This window comes from Colobus angolensis, unplaced genomic scaffold, assembly GCF_000951035.1.
Source record: "Colobus angolensis palliatus isolate OR3802 unplaced genomic scaffold, Cang.pa_1.0 Scaffold440, whole genome shotgun sequence".
Classification (NCBI taxonomy): Eukaryota; Metazoa; Chordata; class Mammalia; order Primates; family Cercopithecidae; genus Colobus; species Colobus angolensis.
The window spans coordinates 1,017,285-1,045,064 of NW_012117822.1; the positions used below are offsets into that span (position 1 = coordinate 1,017,285).

A 27,780-nucleotide genomic window follows, 5' to 3' on the forward strand; every position below is an offset into this window, starting at 1 on the left:
ATTAGTTAAATAGACAAGTGTGAAAACGGCTGTAAAATAAAGCTACCATGAAAGATGATCATAGAACTCTCAGCTATCACCATAGAATCTATGATAGTTAATTTCATGGGTCACCTTGACTGGATCAGAGGTACCCAGATGTCTAGTTCAACATTATTTCTGGGTGTGTTGGTGAGGGTGTTTCTGGAGGAGATTAGCACTTACTCCATAAAGTAGATGGTGCTCTTTAATGAGAGTGGGCATCATTTAACCTATTGAGGGTCTCAATGGAACAAGGAGCAGAGGAGGGAATTTGTCCTTCTTTTCTCCCTCACTGCTGGAGCTGGGACATCTCATCTGATCATCTACTGCACTCATACTGAGAGTTACACCATTGGCTCCTCTAGTTCTCAGGCCTTCAGGTTCATACTGGAAATACACCACCAGCTTTCCTAGTCTGCCTTGTTCACGGAGCTTATAGTCTAGTCCAGCTTGTAGATGGCAGGTCGTGGGATTTCTCAGCCTCCATAATCACATGAGCTGATTCCTCATTTTATATACATATATCGATATAGATATATTTCCCATTGGTCTGCTCTCTGGAGAACTGTCAATAATACAGAAGCTAAGGGCTTTTTACCAAGATAAATGATCATTACTCCAATTTCTAATCCTTCCAAGATGCCACACACACTCTACTCAGGTTCTTCCAAGACACTGTGCACTGAACTCTCAGACAGGACACCTAAACTCTCATGTGTTCCTGTTTGCTTCCTTCTAGAATATCATAAAATCAGTGCTGACATTTAGATGACATATTTCCATTTTTTTAGCTTCTGAGACCTCAGTCTGTGAATCAAAATGTTAAGTACTGAAGGAGAGATTCTGTCCTAAATGTGTCAAGCTGACAACGTGAGGAAAGATTCATTCTTCTAAAACTGCTGTATTTTCTTCTTTTAGAGGTATCTGGATAGCAAACCTAAATCTTTGAACAGAGTTGAATAGATTTTTGTTAGTAGGAGTGGTGGTAAAAATCCATATTTTCTTCAAAACATTAATTTTCATTTATTCATTATTTCTTTTGACTTAAAGTCTTTAGTTCTGCTTACTAATGAGTTTACGTTGATACCACAATATGACATTAAATGTGTGACATAACATCATAATGATCATTTTAGCAGCATCAGTTTTATAATAGTATAATTGAACACATTTTTATTTAGCAACTCTTATGCCTGGCAATATAGTAGTGAATCAGGCAAGCACAGTGCCTGCCTTGTTCAAGGAGCTTATAGTCTAGTCCAGAAGAGTCATTGAAAAAGTAGTTGCAGTTGGGTTGAGAATTACACACTGGGAAGTACCGAATGCTATCGGAACCTGGAAGAAGAGGATGTAACCAACTGAGAAGCTTGTCAGTAGCAAACAGCTTTTATTTGACCCTCATATCAACTATGTGCAGTAGGTTATCCCATTTTAAGTTTGAGAAAGCAGGCTCCATGAGCTTGATGGACTTGCCTTCATAGTTAATAAGTGTTCAGGACTAGAATCAAACCTTTTATTCCAATCCCCAAACTCTTTCCACTAAACCACTGCAGAATAGCAATCATGATTTAGAAGAAATTAATCCTAGATATGGATAAAAGGGAGGATTAGTCACTAGCCAATCAAAATTTAGCCTTAGAAACTCTTCCTAAGATTTTTCCTCTCTAGTCATCCAACAGAACACACATTAAGCAAGATGTTCTTGGTGATTTTCTGCTTATTTGCATCTGTGAGAACTGGGATCTGGAGTCCTGCAGCATTGCACCTGTTGGGTGAGGGGAGGAGCCTGCAGTTCAGGTACTGCCCTTGTGGAGCCTGAGAACAGAGTCTCCCTGGAAAGCACAAAGACAGATTGGCTTCTGGCAAGAGCTTGGCCTGGAACTCCCTTAAGTCTCGTCAAGCCCACTCTGAACTGGAGCTATCAAGCTTGGATAGAATGCATGGAATCACTATTGGAGTACTCTGAAAAAATAAATAGTAGCAGGCTAATTGGGGATCAAGACCAGAACTTGAGGTACCACTATGGTGGTTTCTCATTTTTCTATGGAATTTCACAGCGTGGAATCAAGGCAACCCAAAGGCTGGAAGGGGACCTTGAGTACGGACAGAGAGAATGCCAGGAGAAGCCCCCTAGGTCTAACTCAAGACATGCAAAAAGGACAACCAATGGAATTTTTTCCTCTCAATTCTTTGCCTGAACTCCCAGACAGTTCCACTGCAGCAGCCACAACAGGAGTCTAGTCTGCAGATCCCTAAAACCCTGAGGGAGAGGACCCTTCCATTGTAATTCAAGGATCTGTAATCCCAAAAGGGTATGGAAGACCTACCTCCTCTCTGCCCTCTTGCTTAGCCCTGAATATGGGTACAGTTGCAGCAGAGTTGTGACTAGACCCCAGGTTTCTGGCTATCCAGAAGACAGAAAATGAATAATTTGGAATTGAGTAAAAATTTATAATTGTTGTCTTACAAAAGTACTGTTAAGAAAATAAAAAGACAAACTGTGGTCGAAAAGCAAATGTTTGCAATTCATATATCTGATGAAGGACTTGTGTGCTGAGCATATAAAGAACTCTTAAGACTCAAGAGTAAATAAACACATTCAGTTGAAAAATCAGCAAAAGCAGAAGAATTCCACGAAATTTATATAAGTCCGCCCTCAAGAAGAGGGAGCAGAACTACCCACTCCTTGAATGTAGGTTGTGCATAATGACTTCCTTCCAAAGAGTGCACTATGAAAAGGGGGAAGGATAACTTTACAGTGGTGAAGCCTGACACACACCACCTGAGCCAGATGATCAAGGCCAACATCAACAATTGATAGAAGATACTCTTGGTAAGATATGATGGGAATGGCATTTTTCCTCTGTGGCTTTCCTCCCTGAAACCTAGAATATCAGTCCAATATTTAATTAGAAAAACATGAAACCGATTTCAATTCAGGGATGTTCTATAAAATGCCTGACCAGTACATCTCAAAATTATTACAGTTATCAAAAAAACAGGGAAGTCTGAGTAACTGTCACAGCCAAGAGGCCTAAGGAGGCATGGTGACTAAATGTACTGTGGTATCCTGGATGGGATGCTGCCACAGAAAAAGGACATCAGGTTAAAAGAAAGGAAATCTGAATTAAGTGTAGACTTTAGTTAATAATGATGCATCATCATTGCTTCATTAATTGGAGCAAATGTACCATATTTTTTATGCAAGATATTAATCACAGGGGAAACTGAATACATGATGTAGGGAGACTATAATATTTGCAAATTTCTTACAAATCAAAACTGTTCTAAAAAATAAAGTTTATTTTCTAAAATTACATTAAAAGGCAAAAGAAATGGCAAAAGACTTGACCAGACACTTCTTCAGGGAGGATATATGAATGGCAAATAAGCACATGAAAAGCTGCCCAACACCTTTGTTCATTAGGGAAATGCAAGTTAAAACCACGATTAGATATTACCACACAATACCCGACAGTAGACAACTCTAGAATCCAAGAGGTCTTAGTTGTTATCTGTACCCAGTGTGCTTATGAATGAAAGATTGCTGCTTGTTTTATAAGGCAACTGTTTTGGCTTTCTTAAGCCAAGAGAAACTTTCCATTCTTGAAAGTTCATTGACAAGGAAAATTGTTCCCCCACTGCACCCGGCTCCCTATTCACTGCAACACCTCCCTGTGTGCAGAACGGGTATAGGAACTGGTAGCATCTTCATCCTGCAGGGAGGCTGGCTGGGGAAGCTGTGTCCAGGAGTCCTGCCAGCTGGGGAAAGCTGGCTCTTGTAGCCCTCCTCAGCTGTACATATGATGCTGCTTTCTGGCCACGACTGCCAGAAAAGTCTGGATCTTCTCACAAGTGGATCAGTTGAGAAGTGGTCTGTATAAGCCTCATGTGCCAAGAAAAGCCCAGCTCATTGTAGTGGGAACCACTCCATGGGGTCCGCAGTCAGGAGCAGGCTCTGAATCACATTGGACGCAGATCACAGTCTTCCACGAAGCAGGAGCCCTGTGACACCGCACAAGTTAGTGAGTTGCTCCGAGCAGTGGCTCCCTCTCACTTCCTGCCTTTGCTCCTCTCTCCCTCCCTTCCTCTCACCCTGTCCGTTGTCCCATCACACTGCCCAAATCCTCAGTTATCCTCCACTCTGAGTCTTACCTGTGTGATATCTTATACCAGTATCCTATGTCCTGTATATGAGCTCGGGTTTTATGTCACAGAGGTAGTGCAAAGACAGTGATCTGGACAATAGTTTAGACCCATGGTTCTTGATCTTGGCTAAATACTTGAATCACCTACAGAGTTTTAAAAATTCTAGTGCCTAGAACTGCCCCAACTAATTATAACATGTTTTGGGAAATCGGGAGCCAAGCATCAGTATTTTTCTGAAGTTTTCTAATTGATTCCAATTTTTGGCCAAGCTTAAGAAACCACTGATTTAATCTGAAGCACAGTAGAGGAAAGGAGGGAAGTTGTTGGTCTAGCTATAGCCTCTGACCCTTCTTACAGCTCAGTTGGAAAGTTCCTGCAGTAGGTCAGGTAAGAGGATAAGTACAGCAGTAGTGATGAAGAGGTGGGACAGCTTTGAGTGATCATGAAAAGTGGGATCAGCAGACCAGAGCTTGCAAGAGTCATTGAATAGAGAGTCAAAGAGGGGTCTAGAGGGGGCCATGCATTCAGATTTTATTAAAATCGGTATAAGGAAGACAGGAAGATGAGGAAAATAATTTTGGTTACGGACATGTTGGATGTCACATAATTCTGGAGCTATCCAGGTGGCATTGTCAGATGCTCAGAGGAGAGTTGGGCCAGAAATATAATTTGGAAGTCATTGGCAGAGCATAGTACCTAGAAGCTTGGGAGGCAGTTAGATTATCTTGGGAGAGTAAGTGGAGTGGAAAGGACAGAGCCTTGGGGAGCACCAATGTGCTTAATGGCAGAGCAGAGGAAAAGCCAGCCAAGCAGACTGATGAAAAGAGAACCATGAGAACTGTCATGAAAGACAAAGGAGCAGACAGTCTCAGGAGGAGAACTCAGCAGGTCTGATGCTGCTGCTAGATCAGTATGGTGTCTATTGAATTGGCAATGTGAAGGTCAATGGGGACTTACACTAGAGCATTTTAGCAGAGTGGCAGAAGCCTGACCACAATGGGGTTGGAGAGGGAAATGAGGAAAGGGAGACAGCAAATATAGATTACTCTTCTGAAAAAAATGGCTGTGAATGGAAGGAGAGATGCTCAGTGATACCTGGAGGAAAAGGCAGAATTCAGGAAGGAATTTTCTTTTCTTCTTCTTCTCTTTTTTTTTTTTTTTTTTGGTGAATTTATAAGCTACAGGGAAAGAACCAGTACCAATAAAGAGATTGAAACTCCAAGAGACAGATGGGTTATTGATACATCAAGGATCCTTAGTGGGAGGGAGGGACTGGTATTTAGAGATGGTGGAAATTTGAGTACAAGGGACCCCTTTGTTTTGTTTATTTTATGTGTGTGTGTGTATGTGTGTGTGATCCTAGAGAAACAAAAAGGGTTTCTTGAGGGAAGATTATGGTATCAACACATTTTTATTTGAGCCTTTCCTTGTAGAAGGCCAGGGTTGGCACAGTGGGGGCTGAAGCTGAAGTTTGGGCACGACAGCAAAGGAAAGTGAGACTTTCAGGAACAGATGTGAGCACAGACCAAATCCCAAGAAGTACTGAGTTTCAAAGTTGAGGAAATCAAGAGTGGTCTTCAAGTTCAAAGGTTACAAGTGGGGCCAAGATTACGATACCAAGCCAAGCCACATGCCTGTGGGGTGTGCATGGCATAGCAGAGGGGAATCAAAGGCATAATAAGGAAGAATCCTAGGAGCTGAGGCTTTGTTATCCATTACCTGGCCTAAAAGGAGAGCACAGGAATTTGAGAGAGTGCCCTCTACAGAGTGGTTCTTTCTCTTTGCTCTGAACAAGGCAGGACTCATGGTGTCTGATGAGCAAAAGAGGACAGGAGTTTGGTAAGGAGACTGCAGGAGAAAGGAATAGTTCTGAAATGGCCACTGAGAAGAATCGAAAAGGAAGTTGACCAAGGACAAATAGAAGAGTGGTCCAGCTGAAATTGGAGACTAGCAATATGTAGTGGCATTAGTCCTCATGGTTGAGTTATTGTCTCCATTGGCACTTGGCAGCCCAGTTGTAGTAGCGAACAAACAGCATTGTGAGTTCCATCCTGCCAGGCAGGTGTGGCAAAGTCCAGGATCCAGGCAGGTGAGGATGCTGGAAAAGTCCAAGCCGAACAGGCGCAAAATAAATGTGTGTAAACATAGATCTAAATGTAGCCATGCACTTATATAGCTAATGAATGACTCACAATTATGAAAATTAATCCAAACCTGTTTTAGATGGCATTTTCTCACTTTTCTGAGAGTAAAATCCCCTGTTTGTTTTATTCAAGATGCTCATCTGCTCCATGTTTATTACACAAACCTCTGAGTCTTCATTTCTATCTTGAAAGGACAATGTTCTACTCTCCTCATTGTTGCACAGTTATCAGGCAGATACCGAGGTGGCTGAAGTTCCAGCGGTGCTTTTGCAGTGAGTACCTAATGCTTGAATAGTGATTTAATTGGCAGTCATTGAAAACTCAGGGCCCACAATTCTATATTTTTTGAAGAAAGAACATTGGTTATTTCCCATGGGCATTTCATTAATGGAGAAAAAGCAGAACTCTGCAGACTAACCTGGTTTGACATTTACTTAAAATAAGCCAAGTGCTATTTATCTGGATTACCTTATTATATGCCCCAGCTCTGCTGGATAATTAAGGGACAGCTGGAGAATGAGGATAAAATTGGGCCAATATTTTACAAGAAGAACTTTTAGGGCTCCTTCTCCTGTGTTTAATGAACTTAGTCTGAACTAATGAAAGTGTTATGCTGGGGCCAGGGGGATAGAGTGGAGGCAAAGGGGAAGGTTGAACTCCCTCTTGTTTTAAAAAGAACCTTGCTTATTTTAATCAGTAAAAAAGTTGGGATAGAGGGAAGGATGTGAATCTTTTCTGTTTTAATAGAAAAAATGTGGTCCTTGGCTCATTTCTTCTACTTTATGATACTATATTACATAATAAAATATGGAAAATGAAACTCACTCTGTGAAGAAAAGAATACCACCTCTCTATATTTATTGGAAATTAAGACATAAAATGTCTTACTGGGAATTTACGATAAAACCCCCTGGATAATCTGGGAAGAATCCTGCGAAAGATCATGCCTCCTATGGGCACTTGCTGTATGTTAATAGGTGGCCATCAGAATTTAAATTTGGTTCTCTGCTGCAACTCTGCTGCCTTCTTTCTCCTACCACTGTTACCCAAAAGTATGCAACCACAGTGTGCAAGGTTTGGAACAGAACTTATATTCTCGTCTTTTTGTGGAATGAATTAACCAAACTGCAACATGGCAGATCTGGAATGCTGTGATCCACATTAACCATTAAAAGTAACAGAAATCACCATTCCTGTACTTTGGAAGCAGTGATGACTAGGGCCTTGGAGACAGAGATAGAGAGGGTGAGACAGGATATGAGGTTCAGTCTGCCCCAGTTCTGAATGGCATCCTCATGGGTAAGGTGGCTCGGCAGGCAATCATCATTCATGGGAGGATTTATCAGGAACCCTTTTAGGATAAGCCCGTTGTTCAAAGGCCAGTAGTGCTGACTGGATAGCTGAATGAGATGAGATCAGAGTCAAGGTCGGGGGCAAAGCCATCAGAATTCAGGGAAGGTAACCAGTGTCACTGGCAGAAGCAAGGAAATTCAGCGTGATTGGGGGTGTGGTGTCTAGAGTTTGGACAGCCTCTTCCTAAAACAAATAAATCAGTGGTCTGCATAGTCAACCAAGATGCATGTTTTTACTTAGCCTTACTTTTTCCTTCTTTGGGGCTTTAAAAGATCCCTCTTACAAAAAGGCAGACAAGTTGTTGTAAGGACAAGCCCAGATGTCATGGAAAGTCTACAGATTTGGAGCCAGATCAACCCAGGTGAACCTCAGCCTCAGCACTTGCTACTTTCATGGACTTAAGCAAGTTAACTGACCTCTGAGAGCTTCCATTCTCTTAACTTGGAAGCGAGGATAATAACTACCTATCAGGCTGATGTGAGCACTCAGTGAGGTAATGCATGAGGTTTCGGGCACGTAAGAGTGTCTTAATAAATATTTCTCTTTCCCATTCATGCATAGACATTCAAACAACTGAAGTAATGTAGGCCAGTACTGAAGTCCCCCATTTTTCAAATGGGGCAAGTAAAACATTTTCTTGCCCAACACCTCAGACCATCGTTCTCAAATTTGGTCCCTAGACCAGCAGCAACAGCATCACCTAGACACTCAGGCCCCATCCCAGACCTACTGAATCAGAAACACATGAGATGGGATCCTGTGTTTCACTGAACCCTCCAGCTTATTTTGGTGCAAAATGAAATTTTAAAATTATTGTATGAGGGTAAATCAGATCAGTAACTCACAGTATATGACAGGTACGGAGCTCACAGACCTCAGATTAGCAGCGTATACTAAGTATGACCTCATATTTACCTACTAAGATTCACTTGGTGTTGGCAGTACTTTACTTTCAGCTGCATGATATTGGCCTCAAGCAGGGTCCACATCATGATGGTACCAAAGTCCTGGACTTGGGGAGAACAGTAATTTCCCAAATTCCTTCTACTGTCGGACTATATGTTTGATCACATATCTTAATCAGGTTTGAGAAACAGCTCATCACCTCCCTGGTACATGAAGCCAGTTCTTAGTGGGCACCATCACCTCCTCTTTCCTTTCTTCCCAGATGTATTTGGTGCCTGAATATCAAAGTGGTCACTGGGTAACTTGGGATGCTCTTGACTGTTGTAAAACCTCAGAGTCTCAAAAACAGTTATGACTATCAATAGCAGCAGCCCAGAGAATAAGCTTCTGGTTTTTCTTGATAGTTTAGCCTATGAGTTTGGGGAGCAAGGTCAGTCTACAATATCTGACTTACATAGTCCAGAACAGAGGTGTACTTGGAGGAGATGCTGCCCCACTCTCTATCCTGCATCCCTCCTGGGGGCCCTGCTTTGGGTACTGCCTCACTGTGGACTTTGAAATCACCCTGCAGCAGGCATCTGTCATGCTGTGGGTTATCTGCACACCTGCCCCCTCTTTCTCCTAGTCCATCCATGTGAAAGGAAAACAAAATACAGCCTTGAGCTTGAAACACATGCATTCACAAATGAGCCCTTTCCAACAATGCCCAAGGAAATTTGGAAAACAAAACCAGCTCTTTCTCTCTTGTACACACTGTGGTCGCCAAAGGATAAGCATTGTTCTGTCAAGGTCTAACACTTGCTAGAGTGATTGCTGGAACCTTCAGGGAAGAGAGATTGTGTTTATAATGAGAGGAAAATGGATTAATCAAAACTCTAGCCTTCAGCTGTCACCACTAGAATACAATATGTCAATTGGAATATGAGGTGGCTTTGACAAGAATACCATCTTGCTTGCTTTAGTCAATCCTAGTTGGAGCAACTTGATTTAAGCAATGATTTTCTCTGCAGCAAATGAATGCATACCAACAGAATCCATTAGCTATGAAAGTTATGGCATTGATTTAGAATAAAATGCTGTTTCAAAAGAAGGGAATCATATTCTAATATCTCCACTTCTGACAGCCTGTACAAGTCTTAGGAGAGAGCTACTTGCAAAAGTATATCCCCTTCATAAGGCACAGATAACTTGTGTATCTTAATCAATAGCCTATAGACTCTGTAGTATATAGTCTATAAATAAGATCACTAGCAGTTAGATTTATATTAAAAGTCTAAAACAATAATTTGTTCTAAACTGGCATTAGTTTGGGGGTTTAGAGATATTTGTATTTCTGTAGGCTCTTTATGAAATACATTGTGCTACCTACCAATGAGTCAGTCTGAGTAACTCCACACCCTCCTGCCCTAAACAAACATGCAACCATGTCAGAGAATTTACATTAGAAACCCATTTCAAGTTACCACCTGCTTCACAGCCAATGTGACTTTCTGACAGTGTGCTGTGATCAGTAGGGGGAGGTGCTGTGGATTTGAGGCCATAGCTTTAACGTTTTCCAAGCTTGAATGATATGACATCTGTACCTGTTCCAGCATAAGCATATCAGCAATCTAAAAGTGATCTGCTGACATGTTTAGACAAATTGTCTTAATATTGCCCAAAGCAAAAACCCTGAGAGGAAAATAATTTTTAATGGAATTTCACTTAGACTCCATCCCGTCTGAGTTCTCCTTCATGCTTAATATCTCCATTCTTTCCTGGGTACACAGTGTCTTCACACCACCCTGGGCCTTACTTTATCTGATAAGGGATGCATCCCTTGATTTCTTCATATGTAAAGTGAGGATATACATTATTCATATCCATGCATATTCCATATTCATAGGGATTTCAGAGGATTCAATGAAATAATAATATATCAAGGAGCTCGCCTATAGATAGTGTTCAATAAATGTTAGCTCTCATTATTCTGTGTATGCCGATCTGTTCCAGGAAGCCTAAAGCTCATTAATTTGATGTTTCTGTTTCTCCATTTGAGCACTGAAAAGTTGACTTTGTTTCCTAGCAGCTAAGGAAAAAACAGAACAAAGCAAAAAGTCAATCATATTAATAAATATATATAGTGTGCAAATATTCATAAACATACATACATACACACAATAAGTGAATTTTTCATTTTAATGGCAAAAGAAGGCGTGTGTGTGTGTGTGTGTGTGTGTGTATACACACACACATGCAGAAAAATCCTTTCTTTGAATTATCTTCAACCAGGGCTTTGCAAACTTAAAAAAAAAAAAAAAAAAACAGAAAAAGCAATGCTTTTAAACTACAAACTGTCCTTGGGCCATTCCTGTCCTAAAGCTGAGGGACTGATATCAGGTAGTAACTGAGAAAGGGCTTTTCTCTAGAGTTTTTCTCGCTAATGATATACGACGTGAAGACTACGGAGCAGTGCACACAGCTCACCGGCACCACTTGGGTATTTCACTAATGTGCAGATTCCTAGACCTAAGAAATCTGAATTTCCAAGGAATCCTGAGTCTCCATGTTTTTTTAAACTCCCCCTCCTCTCCAAGGCAATTACGACGAGCACTGATGTATCAGAACTACTGATTTTTTGCTATCTCTGGCTACATGTTGACAGATGTGCTTTTGAAAAATCCAGTGTCTTAGATGGGCATTGGCCAGATGCTGGATCCTCTAAAACTGAGCTGCAGCTAAATGAGGGGTTGGAGCAGTTAATGGATTGGAGAGCCATTTGCTGAGACACAAAACCTAAGGAGAGAGGCACCATTTGGTTGTGATTATTTAAAACCCAGACTTCAATGTCTCAAAAATAATTTAGCATGGACATTGGAAACTGAATGTCTGCAGGTAAAGCCAATAGTTTCCAATGATAAAAACAGAATTCTTTAAACAATTATTCAAACATGAGGTTCAATCACTGAAGTCCCGTACTTCTTGGCATAGTTTAGGTGCTCAGTATGATAAAAAACTAAATAACAAGAAGAATGTATTATAAGCTTAAACAATAAGTATTATTGTAAAGGTCTATGTGCCACACTGTTGGAAAACAGAAACAGAAGGCTTCCCAGAGGAGGAGACCCTGGGGAAGGAGTTGGGCTTTGGTAGGAAGGTGAAGGAGAAGCAGCATCCCAGGCAGAGCAAACAGAATATACAAAGCACAGGCATGGCAGAGACCTTGTCTTGTTCAGGAATTCCAAGTAGTTCTCTATGCCAGGAGTCCCACAGTCCCACAGAGAAAGCCACAGAAACCAGGGCCAATGACCAACAACCACTGAGATCCTGGAATATGATTTCAGGGGTGAAAGTGGAAAGGAGGACTGAGCTAGATGCCAATGACCTTAAGGAAAGAGGCACAGTGCCCTGAGAGTTGGCAGAGCACAGAGACGGAGACAGGCAGGATGGATAAGATGGCTTTCACTGCTGGATGATGGGCAACCAGCACCTGATTGGAGCAGATATGGGAGAATGTGCCACCTTTACTCAAGATTTGGCAAATAAGAGAATAAGGGCCTATAGAAGGCAAGGAGGTGGAGACAACATTTCACAAAGAGGTTGGAGATACAAGGGAACTGTATTCCAAAGGATACGGTAGAAATGGCTAAGGAGGGGACCCTAGGGGTCGGAAGAGCTGGAAGAGGGATAAAACACACAGGGTTCATGGTTCTATCAAGCAGCGTGGTGGTGGTCAGGAAGGACAGCCTTGGGAAACAGGCAGTGCCATCCACTTGCCCTCCAGTTCTAAGTAGAGTCTGTCCTGGGCCCCATATTGCCTTCTGGACAGTTGATGTACATAGCGTACCTCTAGACTGTGAGTAAGGCCCCTTGTTTTGGCCATCATATATAGTCTTATATTCCATTTGCCTGTATTATTTCTTAGTTGAGAAAATAGGCAATAGTAATCATCACAGAATAATCCTACCCAATTCCTGATTGCTTATGCACATATTTAGGAGAGTATGTTCTCAAATTTATCAAGAGAAAATGAGCACTAAGAGGCTGGCTTGTTTTCAGTGCTTTTCCACTCAACAGAAGCATAGACCAGAATTAGTGTCTATTCTGGGCAAAATATATCTGCAAAATTCACAAGGAGAAATTCCCTGACAGGAGATGACAGGAGTACCCCCGCCCAGCACTGAGTACGAACTAGCTATGACAAATATTCTTGTAAGTTTATGAAGTTAGTGGCTCTCAATTGCAGAATATCCCAGGAATCTAAAAAATAGGAAGAGACTGACATAACTCTGTTTAATTGTGAGGATTTTTAGGTCTAGCCATCAGCAAACCTTGTTTCTGGATCCCAGTTGCCTGAACTACACTGCAGGAAACGATGTCCTAAACGTTCACTCATTATTCCTCACAGCCAAGCTGAGCCCCAGCCATTAGGATGGACTCTCACCCAGAGTTGTTTATCAACCGTTTCCTCCTATTGGGGAGATAATTGCTGGGAAAAGTCCCTGAACTTGTGAAGCCTTCAAATGGAATTATCTGACTTCCATTTGTGTGTTGTGTTGACAAATATGCCGTTAGTTTCACCACCACTCTCTTTTCTGGCAAACCTTATTAAACCAAAATATAATGGCAATTCTCTGCTAATTTCAGTCAATCTCCTTTGTGCTCAAATGTAGTTAAAAGGAATATTTCTCCCCAGACCAGAGTGAGTGTAGTCATATCCAAATCTTTATCTCTGAGAGGCTTCTCAGTTTTAACCTCTTTCACAAAAATATCATAAATTTAAATTGTGTGTATTATCAGCAATTTTAAGGGTCAGAGTAAGTTTAATGGAAAATAGTCACTTTCAAGATGATTGGGATTTCTATCTGCAGAGCTGAGATAAGCACAGACAAGCTGATTATTAAATAATCAATATACTAATTAGTTTATTTAAAACATATGGGTAATGAATGCTACAGTAATTCTTGAACTTCAGCATGCATCAGAATCACTGTGGAGGGCTTGTGAAGACACAAATTGGTGGGCCATACCCTCAGACTTTCTAATTCACTGGATCTGGGATGGGGCCCAAATATTTAAATTTTTTAACACGCTACAAAGTGATGTTGATTGCTGCTGCCCTGGAAACCAGGCTGTGAGAACTTCTCTTTTATCCCAATAACTATTAATATCATTTTAAAATTGCAGTTTATGGTGATAAATTGATTGAGCCAGATGTTTTACTCTTTCATTCTTAATTTTTCTTCTTAAAGAATGGCATAGGACCAAATACATCCAACTCACCTGGATGCTTGTACACAATGAGAGGGGTCCATCCCAGATCTATGAATCTGAGGCCCTGAGTGATGAACAAGCTTCCTAGGGACACCTATGAACTGCCCTGTGACACACATTCTCAAGCCTTGGCTCCCTATTGGAATCACTTGAAGAGCTTTAAAGAACACAGATTCCTGGGTTTCAGCTACAGAGATGGTGATATAATTGATTTAAGTGCAACCTGAACATTGTGTAAAAGCTTCCCAGAGATTCTCACATCCAGCCAAAGACTCACTGCTCTGAAAGGATAGCCTATGAATTAAACTCTTCCCAATTTCTTCTTTCTTAAACTATGTTCCCCAAGAGAATTTGTGGTCCACCAGATGTTTATAAGTGGATTTTTCTAATCTAACGTGGCCAAGAAATACTGGGTTAAACAAAGTTACTAGGTTGTTTGACACCAAGATGCCTCAGAGTCCTTAATATATTTCTTCATATCGCAATTCTTCCCTGTGAGATTTCCCAAACTGTTTTACCAGGGAACACTTTTTCTAAGAGCACTTTCTTCAGTGAATTTCAGAGAACCCCATAAAATTGTGTGTATGCTTGTATGTGAATGTATTAACATGTGCACTTATGTTTTCTGGGAAGAAACATAATATTCATCAGATTTTGCAACCAGTTCTGAATATGATCAATAGATACTTAGGAAATACTCACCTAGACTGTCAGATCCATTTGGGGTGCTAAGAAGATCTATAAGGAGTATGTAAAGGAAACAGAATTATTCCTTCATTGTCTGAGACATTTTCATGCCATTGATAAAGATATACCCAAGACTGGGAAGAAAAAGAGGTTCTGCATGACTGGGGAGGCCTCAGAATCATGGCAGGAGGTGGGAAGTGAAAGGCACTTCTTACATGGCAACAGCAAGAGAAAAAAAATGAGGAAGAAGCAAAAGTGGAAACCCCTGATAAACTCATCAGATCTCGTGAAACTTATTCACTATCACCAGAATAGCATGGGAAAAACCAGCCCCCATGATTCAATTACCTCCCCCTGGGTCCCTCCCACAACACGTGGGAATTCTGGGAGATACAATTTAAGTTGAGATTTGGGTGGGAACACAGCCAAACCACATCACATGGTATATCCATCAGGTTATTTTTGCACTAATACTTGCTAGTTCCTTTCTTTTGCTTTTTTATATCTTTATTGATAATAGTATTTATATACTATAAAATTAACCTATTTAATGCATACAATGTAATTGTTTTAGTATATTCACCAAGTTGCACACCCATCACCAGAATCTAAGTTCACAACATTTTTGTTCCCCAAACAGAAATCCCATGCTCATTAAAGAGTCACCTCATCCTCTCTCCCTTCCCAGCACTAGGTGACCACCAATCTGTTTCATATAAATGGAATCATACAATATGTGGTCTTTTGTGACTGGTTTCTTTCACTCAGCATAATGTTTTTAAGGTTCATCCATGTTATAACATGTGTCACTACTTCATTTCTTTTCATTGTTGAATAATGTTTTATGATATGGATATACTACATCTTTTTTTTTTTTTTTTTTTTTTGAGACGGAGTCTCGCTCTGTCCCCCGGGCTGGAGTGCAGTGGCCGGATCTCAGCTCACTGCAAGCTCCACCTCCCGGGTTCAAGCCATTCTCCTGCCTCAGCCTCCCGAGTAGCTGGGACTACAGGCGCCCGCCACGTCGTCCGGCTAGTTTTTTGTATTTTTTAGTAGAGACGGGGTTTCACCATGTTAGCCAGGATGGTCTCGATCTCCTGACCTCGTGATCCGCCCGTCTCGGCCTCCCAAAGTGCTGGGATTACAGGCTTGAGCCACCGCGCCCGGCAACTACATCTTATTTATGTATTCATCCATTGATGGGCATTTGGATTATTTCCACATTGAGGCTATTATGAATAACACTGCTATGAACATTCATGTATGAGTTTTTGTGTGGATGTGTGTTTTCAGTTCTCTAGGAGTGGAATTACTAGGTCACATGGTAACCCCATGTTTAACATTTTGAAGAACTGACAAATTGTTTTCCAAAGTGCCTGCACAATTTTGCATTCCCACCAGCAATGAAAGAGGGTTTCAGTCTCTCCACACTCTTGCCAACTCTTGTTAGTATTTGTCTTTTTTATTATAGTCATCCTCCTGAGTATGAAGAGGTATCTCATTGTGATTTCTATGTGCATGTCCCTAAGGGTTAATGATGTTTTACATCATTTCATGTGTTTATTGGCCTTTGTATATTTCCTTTGGAGAAAAGTATATTCAAATCCTTTGCTTATTGCTAATTGTATTTACCTTTCTATTATTGGGTTGTAAGACTTCTTTATATATTCTGGATAGAAATCCTTTATGAGATTATGATGTGCAAATATTTCATATTTCATCCTATTTTGTGTGGGATCCTATTTTGTGTGTGTTTTCACCTTTTTGTGTGTGCTTGTGACTGACTCTCACCCTGTTGCCCAGGCTGGAGTGCAGTGGCACCATCTCAACTCACTTCAACCTCCATCTCCCAGGCTCAAGCAATCCTTCTGCCTCAGCCTCCTGAGTAGCTGGGACGACAGGCATGCACCACCACGCCCAGCTAATTTTTGTAGTTTTAGTAGAGACATTGTTTTGCGATGTTGCCCAGACTGGTCTCGAACTCCTGACCTCAAGTGATCTGCCCACCTCAGCCTCCCAAAGTCCTGGGATTATAGGCGTGAGCTACTGGGCCCAGCCATCTTTTCACTTTCTTGGTGTAATCTCTTTTTTTTTTTTTAGTGCTGTATGATATGCAGCATAAAAACTTTTTTCATTTTGCTGTAGTCCCAGTCGAATTTATCCTTTTTTGTTGTTGTTGTTGCTTGTACTTTTTGGTGTCACACCTAGGAAATCATTAGAAATCATTCTAATCCAAGATCATGAAGCTTTATGCCTGTTTTTTTCCTAAGAATTTTATAGTGTATATTCACAATTATTCTATGATTGATTTGGGGGTTGATTTTTATGTATGGTATAAGGAAGGAGCTGAACCTCATTCTTTTGCATGTGGACATCCAGTTGTCCTAGCATCATTTGTTGAAAACACTATTCTTTCACCCCATTAAATTATCTTGGCACGCTCCTCATTCTTTTGAAAATTAAGTGACATGGCCAGGCGCAGTGGCTCATGCCTGTAATCCCAGCACTTTGGGAGGCCGAGGTGAGCAGATCACCTGAGGTTGGGAGTTCGAGACCAGCCCGACCAACATGGAGAAACCCTGTCTCTACTAAGAATACATAATTAGCCAGGCGTGGTGGCACATGCCTGTAATCCCAGCTACTCGGGAGGCTGAGGCAGGAGAATTGCTTGAACCCGAGAGGCAGAGGTTGCAGTGAGCCAAGATTGTGCCACTGCACTCCAGCCTGGGCAACAAGAGCAAAACTCTGTCTCAAAAAAAAAAAAAAAATTAAGTGACATAAAAAGACAAAATAGTAATATTTTCATTGATTAAAAGATTCACTGCAAACCAGATAAGGTGGATATATATACTGGATACTGTTAGCATCCTAGAGTAGTTTAAGAGCCTAATTCAGCCTCTATTGGACACTGATCAAGTAGTTCGTGTGTTCTGGATTCTAGGATAGAAAGGTAAATTAACCATCATTTCTATCCAATCTCTCAGTCAGATAAACAAAAAAATACTGCACTATAGCAAATGTTCTAATAGAGATATGCACAGGCAAAACAGAAACATAGTAGTAGCTCAGTGATTAATTCTACCAGGTGTGCAATTTGAGCTCAGCTTGGAAGGCGGGAAAGACACTTCCCGGAGAAGGAAATGGCAGTGGAGTGGAGGGAAGCGACGCGCAGGGAGTTCCACTGGACTGGAGGCTTGGCGAGTGAGAGTAGATGGTGTAAAGTATTTGGAGAAGAGACAGACAGACAATCAGATTGGAAAGAGCTCTGCATGCCTCCTGTGGAGTTTAGGCCCCATTCTATGGGCAAGAGGAAGCCACTGAAGGACCCTAGGAAGGAGTGGTTTTGTGAATTTCTGGGAGGCTGCTAAGTCCTCTTTGGACTTCTGGCTTTGGCAAGAAGTGGTCCCAGATCTAGCATCACTGACCAAGAATCATAGAACTTTCATTGTTTCCAACCCATAGTTATGGTTTGGTGTCAGGTGTTTACATTACCCCTTAGGAAATCTTCCACCCTAAGGATCCCAATCACAGCTCAAGCTTCCTTCCTTATACAGAGCCCTGATAAAACCAAAGCCTGGGGAAGATAAAAGAATAACTTCTCATCAGAGTCCAGTCAACTCTCATCAGTTGGAGAGTCAGTCCCCATATTAGTTACTCTTTGGAGAAAGGAATAACAGCCCTTGAAACTATAGGAGCACCATAGCTCCAGAAATCCACAGCTTATGCCTATGGCTACAGCAACTAAAAAATATTCCTTCATCAGCAGTCATGGGATAACCCAGAAAACAGTAAAATGTGTTTTTCTTGTGCAGATGGAGTCAGGACACAGACACATACCTGTAACTCTCTATACCCCATGTGCCATCTGTGTCCCCAAAGACTATAATGGTATTTGATGATTTCTATTAAGACATGGGTTTTGTGTGTGTGCTTAATTGAGAAGACCTCTTAAGGAAACAATTTGTAATGTCCAATCTGAGTTCCAATGAGGAAAGTCTGAGTGCTGTTGTTCATAAAACAGAGCAAGAAAATGTCCCTAAACATTGCAAGAGAGAAATACAATCTTCAAAGTTAGCAGTGAGGGGGGTAGCATAGCAGTGAAGAGTTGGAACATGGTCATGCTATATAAATTTAAACTGGGTGTTTATCACTTACCGGCTATATAATCTAGGGCAAGTTACTTCTTAAGCAACATTTCCTTGATCTCTAAAATAAGAAATAATAATGACACCTATCTCATAAAGCTGTTGTGGGGATTAAATGGAATAATCCATGTAAAAGGCTTTGCTATCCAGCACAAATTAAGTGCTCAATAAATGATCACTATTATTATTACTAGAACAAAGAGAGTTTGTATTTTCACTTGAGAAATCAATATAGATGCAGTATACTGCAAATAATCATGTGTATTCATGTGTATAAAAGCTTCAGAACTGAGTCACTGGCCAAACCACGCAGCTATGCGCATTCACCTTAAGCAACATACATTAACTTTTGGGCAAATTGCACCGTTCTTACATTGCTCCAAATGATGTTTTAAAAACATTCCATTATGATAGGAACTCAGCTACATTTGTGTATGATTATTTATGTATTGTTGCAGAAAAAAGCTCCCAGCTATTGGCTAAGAAACATGACCAGGAGTAGCTCAAGCTGAAGTCTGTGGTTTCTCCAGAAAAATCATCTGAGGTTGCAATTACTATACCAGATATGGATGTAATCTGTATAATTAAGGAAGGGATGCATTAATCAAAAAGTTGTGATGATAAAAAGGAGGAAGATGATATGTAATTAACCTTTTCAACAGTTAACATCAGTGGTTACCTAAGCCTCTTTACACAGAACTGCTCATTTGAAAAGCATGGAGTTTTGCTGTGGCATTTTCTTAAATATTTAATTTGCCTGCCTGCAGATAAAGTGATTTCCTCTTTGTATTTTTTATTTGAGTTATAAAGTTCTGCTTTCACCACATCAACATTCAAAGTTGTATTTTATTAAATGAATTGATTTTGAAAGGAGCTGATTCTTTTCTAGATTGTTTAAATAGAAACTCATATCTGATAAATATTAATTAAGGTGAGGTCAGCCTACTGTTTTTGTATTGGGTTGGTGCAAAAGTAATTGCAGTTTTGCCATTAATTGCATTACATAATAAGCTTGAGAAGGGGAATTTTAGGTTCTGTGGTAGCCAAGTCTCAGTGAGTAGGTGACAGGCCAGGCGAGGAGCAACTAGGTGCAGAGACCAAGGAGACCTCTGGGATCAGACAAGTGCAAGCAGAGGGTGTCAGAAGATTTGGTACGAGAGAAGTCTTGCCAGGGTCAAAAGCCAGGTATTCAAGGAGCTGGAAAGAGCAGACCCTTTGATATAATATTATAAAAAGAAAGCCCAGGCCTTGAAATCTGAGAGGTAAGCATGTTTGTTCAGTCATCATAGGGTCTTAAGGAAGGCCTAGGAGCAGGAAATGAAGCAAATATCCTCAGCACAGGTTAGTTAGTATCAAGAAGATTCCATGGAAGGCTACAGAGTGCTGGCCCAGAGGACTAGTGGGTGAGAGTGAGGACTTCAGTTGCTGAAGGAGTCGGGAAGAAAGCTAAGACCACAGTTGGTGATGAACCCGCCAGAACACCAGTTAGGAAGCCAGCAGAGGAATGCGGGGACATGGGACAGGGAGAGGAGGCAAGAGCCAGGCACAGCGGATCAAGGGCAAGGCAGTCTAAGTTGCAAGGCTGATTCTTCAGCCAGAGGCATGGGCTGGAGGACCCTGAGCAGGGTCAACATTATCCTCAATCTACAGCAGGTCGTACCCATAGGCATGAGTTAAGCCAGAGTTACCCAAACTCAGCACTATTCAATTTTTAACCAGATAATTCTTTGTTGTGGGGACTGTCCTGTACATCATAGGCTGTGGCATCCCTGGCCTCCAGTCATCAGCATCCAGTCATGACAATCAAATTGTCTCTAATCATTGCTAAATCAGTCATTGCTAAATGTCCTCTGGTGGGCAAAATTTCCCCTGATTGAGAACCACTGGGTTAAGGGGGCACCTCCCCGAGTTTGAGGAATCCCAGGATGAAAAGTCAAGTCGAGGATTAGGCATTCAGAGCTTCTGTTTTGCTGCTGTTGATTAAGTTTGTCTTCCCCACCCTTTCTATTTGGACTTTGCAGAAGACCTTCTTATTCTTAAGTGCCAGGTCTTTTCTGGTCATGTTTGCCATTTTTCTAGGCTCCTCTGTAATGTGGTGGTAGGAAATATCTACAGTATTCAGTGTTTTCCCTGAAACAATTATATACCTACATGGGATTTACAAAGTGATTGTTACAAATACACCGGTCTGTCCATTTCACATAAATACCTGAATGAAACATGTTCTGTTCCAAAGCATCGGTGGTACTATGCAAACACAAGTATGACCTGTGGGGGACTCCATTTTAGGTTAGGTGGGTCTGCGATACTGGGTTCCAGTCAATGCCTGTCACTGAGATGTCAGCTAAGGCATTCTAAAATCCCTTAAGCACAAAAATATAACTCTTGCTGGCTAGTCATTAATGCTCAAAATGGCCAAGGGTCAGGTGTCAATGGTGACAAGTCCAGCTCACCCTGCTCAGTCGGGGGAATTTTTCATAATAATCCTCCTCTTTAGTCCATTTTCTCAATTGGCCAGAATCTAATCTGGAAGGGTGACACGTAAGATCTTAACAGCATTAGCATTTTTCTTGGCCCAGGCATGTTCTAGACAGCACTGCTTAGCATCTGTCGTGTGAATTATTTGATAGATGAGAATCAGTCACTCAGCTGCCTCCCTGCTAAGCTGCACGTCATGAAAACTTACCCAGCCTAGCCAACTACTCATATATCTTCCCCCATGTGGTGAAAACAGGCTGAGTTTTTGTTAAGGTGGAAGAAAGCAAACTCCAATCCAGTCACGTCAATACCTATACATTGTCAGAGATCTACATGCAATCCCATAGAAAGCCCTGTAGAGGCTGTATGGATCTCCTGAGGAGAACATGACCCAAATGTGACCATTCAATTATTCCTTCATCCTCTTATTAACACAGATTACATTAGGGTGGCTCCAGAATTTCTCCATGGTGGGAGGGAGATAGTAGAGGTTTTGCTCAGATTATTTTTGGTGTGGGATAGATTTAAGGGTACTAATAGAAATTGTGGGGAGGGGCCTAAAGTCTGCCCAAGCTGTTTTTGGCCATGTTAAATTTTATTACTATAGTATTGTCTGTGATGTTAAGTAAAATCTTTCAACTTATCAAATATTTTCAGCTGGTTAGGTTTTACTTTTTTTTTCCTAGAGTTCATTTACCTTCACAATTAATTTTGTACCTAAGAACTTTCAGACTTAAACTATAGAACTACATGCTAAAATATTTGTATGCAACTACAAGTTGCTCATTCCTTGTAAGGTCTGAGCTGTGGTTGATATGAGATATAATAATTAGTGAGCAATTCAAGAACCTAGAGTGAAAGTCCTGTGAAGCTTCTCAAATTCTTCAAAAGAGTATGATTCAAGTCAGGTTATTAGTTATACTACTAACAATTATAGTAACAATAATAATAATTTTAAAATGTCAAGGGCTTATTATATGCTACCGGACCAAGGGCTTTTACCTGCATTTCTCATTAGATCCATTATAACCCTTTGAGACTGTTACTGTTATTAACCCCATTGTATAATAAGGAAACTGAGGCACAGAAAGTAACTTGCCGGCCGGGCGCGGTGGCTCAAGCCTGTAATCCCAGCACTTTGGGAGGCCGAGACGGGTGGATCACGAGGTCAGGAGATCGAGACCATCCTGGCTAACACGGTGAAACCCCGTCTCTACTAAAAAATACAAAAAACTAGCCGGGCGACGTGGCGGACGCCTGTAGTCCCAGCTACTCGGGAGGCTGAGGCAGGAGAATGGCATAAACCCGGGAGGCGGAGCTTGCAGTGAGCTGTGATCCGGCCACTGCACTCCAGCCTGGGCGGCAGAGCGAGACTCCGTCTCCAAAAAAAAAAAAAAAAAGAAAGTAACTTGCCTAAGGTGAGTCATGGGGTTAGTGGGTGGCTTAAATGCTAGCCAAGTATTTAAGCCCAGGCTACCTGACTTCAGAGTCTGAACCCATCCTGATTATACCATTCTGTCCATTTTTTCTTATAAATGAACCAAAGGAGAATATTTCTACAGTTTTTACTTCCCACCCTTTTAAAAATATTTTTTCATCTTCTGTCATCTTAATTATTATTGTTATTTTTTGAGACAGAGTCTTCCCTTGTCACCCAGGCTGGAGTGCAGTGGCACAATCTCGGCTCACTGCAACCTCCGCCTCCCAGGTTCAACCTGCCTCAACCCCTTGAGTAGCTGGATTACAGGCATGTGCCACTATGCCTGGCTAATTTTTGTACTTTTAGTAGAGATGTAGTTTCCACATGTTGACCAGGCTGGTCTCAAACTCTTCAAGTGATCCACCCACCTTGGCCTCCCAAAGTGCTGGAATTATAGGCATGAACCACCGCACCCGGTCCTGTCATCTTAATTATATATACACATATATAAAATTTATATATATAAAAAGTATATTGATCAAAACATAAATAAGAGAATTCTCATGCCCCACTATAAATTTATATTACCCTGAATTATATACACTGCAATATGTTTAGAGCAGTAACTACAGATAAAATAATGTGAGGATCTAGTATTAATTCCAGTGCCTCCTATTTAGAGACCTGCTGGAATTCTTTATCTATGTGGCTCAGGAATGAAATCTCCTGGGCTCCAGAGACAGAAAGCAACCCAACCCAGTTTGCATTGCAAAGAGAAAGGAGAGGAGCCCATTAACAACTGACCATGTAAGAAGCATTTAAGCAGCTGAGATCAGGATGTGAGAGAGGTGTCAAGGGACCAGAGAAGTCACAGCTCATCCCTGATGCCAACACCAAAGGAACTCTTGACACAGACCACACCTCACTAGCTCCTCACCTCCCTATTCCCATGGCCTCTGAGGCAGAGGAAGGACAGTGAGGCCAGCTCTGCCCTTCGGGTTAGGGCCTTCCAGAGCCTGCAGTCCTTCCCTGGAACAGACAGTGACTGAAAAACCCAACCAACCAGGGCTAGCCCAGCCCACATCTGGAGGTGGTGGTGAACCCCAAAGAGAAGGAGAGAGTGCAGGTAAAGTCAAATAACACTGACATTCTAATTTTTAAAAATACCATGCCTGCAGAGCAAAGCTATCTGCAGCCAGATTGTGGACCCAGGCTGCCAATTTTGAGCCCTGTTAGAACATCCCAGAATGAGAAGGCCTAAGGAATTCCTTCAGAATAAAGAACAGTTTGACCTAAGAGGAACTGTGGTGCTCCCTTCAGTAACAAGATGTGTGCGTGTAGTTTTTAAAAGCATGTTCTGTATTCTCCCTTTAAGTAAATATATATTTAAAAAACACAGATGTGTGACTTGACTTCGTGACTCACAGTAAACAATCCAATGGCAACGCCCCTCAGCCTTGGAGCAACAGCAGAGAAGCGCTTTGCCTCCTGACCTCCCCCTTCCAGTCTTTTATTAATAAACAGGGGAGATTAAGTGGCTGTATGAATGAGCTTTAAAAAAAAAAAAACATGACCCACAGTAAGAATAGCCAGGTAGGCCACATCTTGGATTACAAAATCTTAGGCTGTGCCTTTCTTTAAAAATCATTTATTTCCTGTATTTTTAAAAACACATTGCTTTTTATTTATCCTCCTGTTCTAATTTACATATGTTTGGTTTGTGTGGGCATTGGGATCTCAAGAGGATGCTATCAACTCTGTTGGTGAATATTTTTGGTGCTTTCAATGTAGGATTTCTTGTTCACAGCACCTTATTTGTGTTTCTATGATTGTTGCGAACAAGTATCCTTTATACACATATGTGGGTTGGTGACTTGGGAGCTGGGCCTGAGGCAGACAAATCTAACATGGCCAAGAAAAGGGTGTAGGGTGACGGTTATGACACACACATTCAGAGATCAGCATGCATTATCCAGGTGCTGTGAATTAGTTAGTTGTAGGTTATGGCATCTCCTTGACCATCTCCTGAGCAAAGGTCTTTAAGGAGAGAGGAGACCCTGCTGCCTGCTGAATCAGCTGAGCAACCTTGGACCTAACCGCTCCACCCTCGACTGGAAAATGAGAGGGTTCAATGACTTTTGAGATTCCTTCCAGTTTGACACTCTAGGACTCTATGATTCATTACTGTATTCTTTTATCTAGTGCTGTATGATTATTTAAATGGAATAGTCCCCCAGAAAATACACAGGAAGTGTTGGCATCATCTTAAAGCAAATAAGACAAATTTCTTTATTTAATTTCATCCATGTTGCAGCAAGACTTTAAAGAATTCTCATGTGACTTAACTGAAGTAGTATCTTCTCTCTTCCTCTTTTTGTAGTATACTGGTATACCAATGAATCAAGTGCCTGGAGGTGAAACAGTGCTATCTAAACATAAAGATCAATGGACTGGTGAATAATATTGTCAATTTGTTGTGATCTTAGCCTTGCATATTTGCAAGTGCTACTAAGACATTTCATGAACCAGTATGACGTGGTACTTGGCAGATGACAGAACGAGACCCTTAGGTTTGGTAGGTATGGGGGCGATGAAGTTTTCTTGAAGCTCTTCCAATTTAAAAATGATAGAGACTGTGAGAGGACTGAATGGTGTCTCAGCAGGCCAGGTCATCCAACGTAACCCCTACGACAGGAAGTCAGGAGCCTAACAGTTCAATGTGCCTTAGAAAGATCACCCTCATTTGGTCTCCAGTTCTTGGTTTATAAACTTGGTGTGACAAAAAGTGTTGTCCCAGTGAATTGTTGCCACCATGTTTTTTCTAAGAATTTCCAGAATCCCAGATGTTTACAAAGTGATAAATGAATGTGCAATATGGTTATATTACTAAATATACTCTTTAAAAATTGTGTTTGTGTCAGTATGCTTAAAATATCTAATTTACTTCTTACACTCAGGTTTAGTGGTCATTGGAGAGAAAGAAAAAGTAGTATAATACGTGACATTCTACCATTTTGAAGACAAAAAATGTATATACCACTCTTCGAAAAAGTTGGCTGGTATAATGTTTTTGGAATTTATACATTTCTTGCTTTGTTATAGAGCATGCAATTTATAACTGCTTCTGAGGAAAAATCCAATACTGGATTTTCATTTGACGTTTACTCCTATACTATTTGTCCCATTATTCCAGACAGCCTATTTAGCTTTCTTAAAGTCAGCCTTTCTTCCCCACTGTCTTTTCTTTAGCACGGGATATTAGAGGTGCTGCTGTTTCCATGCTTTGTTATAGACTAATGTTAGACTAAAAATGAATTGTCTAAAATAGCATCCACGAGAGTTAATAGCTCCTGTGGGTGGGCCATATAACACTGCCATCACTTGCTGTGTGATATTTATAATTAATACTCTCTTCTTTCCAGCCAACAGTTTTGCAACTTAGTTTCCTAATTATGGAAACAAAGAGTGAGTTTTCACACAGAGGTATTATTGTTTTTACTGCCCTGGAAAATGAAGATTTATGAAAAGAAAGTTATTTCCATTGGCCCCTGGCTTCCTACCAATCCTTTAGGTGCAGCAGTTACCTCACCTTACTTGAAGGAGAGGAAGAAGGCACACCTCTTTATTGGGGGAATATTAAAAGGTGGCTCAAATGATTCCACATCTCCTTTCTCTAGAAATTTTTCCAGGCCAGACACAGTAGTTCATGTCTGTAATCCCAGCCCTTTGGGAGGCCCAAGCAGACAGATTACTTGAGCCCAGGAGTTTGGGACCAGCCTAGGAAACATGGATAAACCCACTCCTACAAAGAATAAAATGTACTGGGTATGATGGCATGCACCTATAGTCCCAGCTACTAAGGAGACTGAGACAGGAGGATCGCTTGAGCCCAGGAGGTCAAGGCTGCAGTAGGCCATGATCACACCACTGCACTCCAGCCTGGGCCACAGAATGAGAGCCTATCTCAAAAAAAAAAAGAAAAAAAGAAAGAAAGAAAGAAAAGAAAAGAAATCATTCCAATTCAATAAAGTGCAAGATATCAGAGTAATATATTATATCCCAACACAACCTCGTAGCCTCATTTCCTGCTGGGTCACTTGGAAAGCAAGCATAGCATTTGGCTGGCGTGTTCCCTTTTAAAATAGCTGCCAGTGCTACCTGCAGCGCAGGTGGTGGTAAGAAGCCAGGTCACACCTAGGCAGCCAATTGGAAGTGGTTGGATTGCTGAGCTCTGTGGTGATTCCCAGTGTCCCAGTCACAGCAAGTACACAAACTGCTGGAAAGGAGCCAGTGCCCTCCTGACCTGTGGTGCAATCACAGCTTAGTCTGTCGCTTTCTGAGTAGATGCCGATCAAGGGTTTGGCATGAGTGGCTCGAGAAGAGAAAGCTGGACTGCATCCTCAGCCTGCAAAGCCAAAGGATAGTGTAGCATTTCTTTCACTTCTCATCCGATGGTGCAGTCGTTTTTGCCTCCATTAAAGGAAGGCGTTGGTCTCTCTCTTCAATTTCACCTAGTGCTGACCATAGGAACACAGGATAAAATTGCAGCCACCCAAATATTTGCATGCAGGACAGCTTCAACACAGAATATTCCTATGTCTTGGGCAGAATGGCCAAGCAGGCTGGCATCTTTACTTCAGGCTGAATTAAAACCAGATGCCTTCCTGCCAGAAATCTCCCCAGCCAACTGAAAACTACCTGGAACCTGAGTTCACCAGTGAGGACATGAAAAGAAAAGTTTTAAAATATATCTGACATGGTTCTTCAATTCTAATCATATTAATTTTCATTTTCCCATTTCTGGAATTATTGCAAAACTCAATTAGTGAATTTTATGGCTCTGAAAATCTTACCATCTGGCTAGAGCTCTTCTTTTTTAAAGCAACTTGTCAGTTTTAGAATAGAAAATTACCAATAAATGAGGGAAAGGTGCCAGGTCAGAACACGTAAAACTGTGGTGATTGAATGATGTTGAGGGTAAGTCAGCTGAATATTATTCTCAGCTCAGCACAAAACTGAATAATGAGAACTGTGTAAAAATGACCGCTGCTTCCCAATGACTCGGTATTTCAATATCCACCGCTACGTTTCAGGATTATTCCTTTAGTTTGACAATGTTACTGAGATTAATCTAGCACCCATCTTCCAAACACTATGGACAGTGCTTGGGTGATGGAATAGATCTCTCCATTTATTCTGGGTGGTTGCTCCCGATAAAGCTGTC

General features: G+C 41.2%; 1 protein-coding gene across 1 annotated transcript in view; it reads left to right on the forward strand.

The window, feature by feature from the left end:
- Positions 1 to 27,780, forward strand: part of KCNB2 (potassium channel, voltage gated Shab related subfamily B, member 2) — a 405,717-nt gene that overhangs the window by 226,075 nt on the left and 151,862 nt on the right. The window lies entirely within an intron of this gene.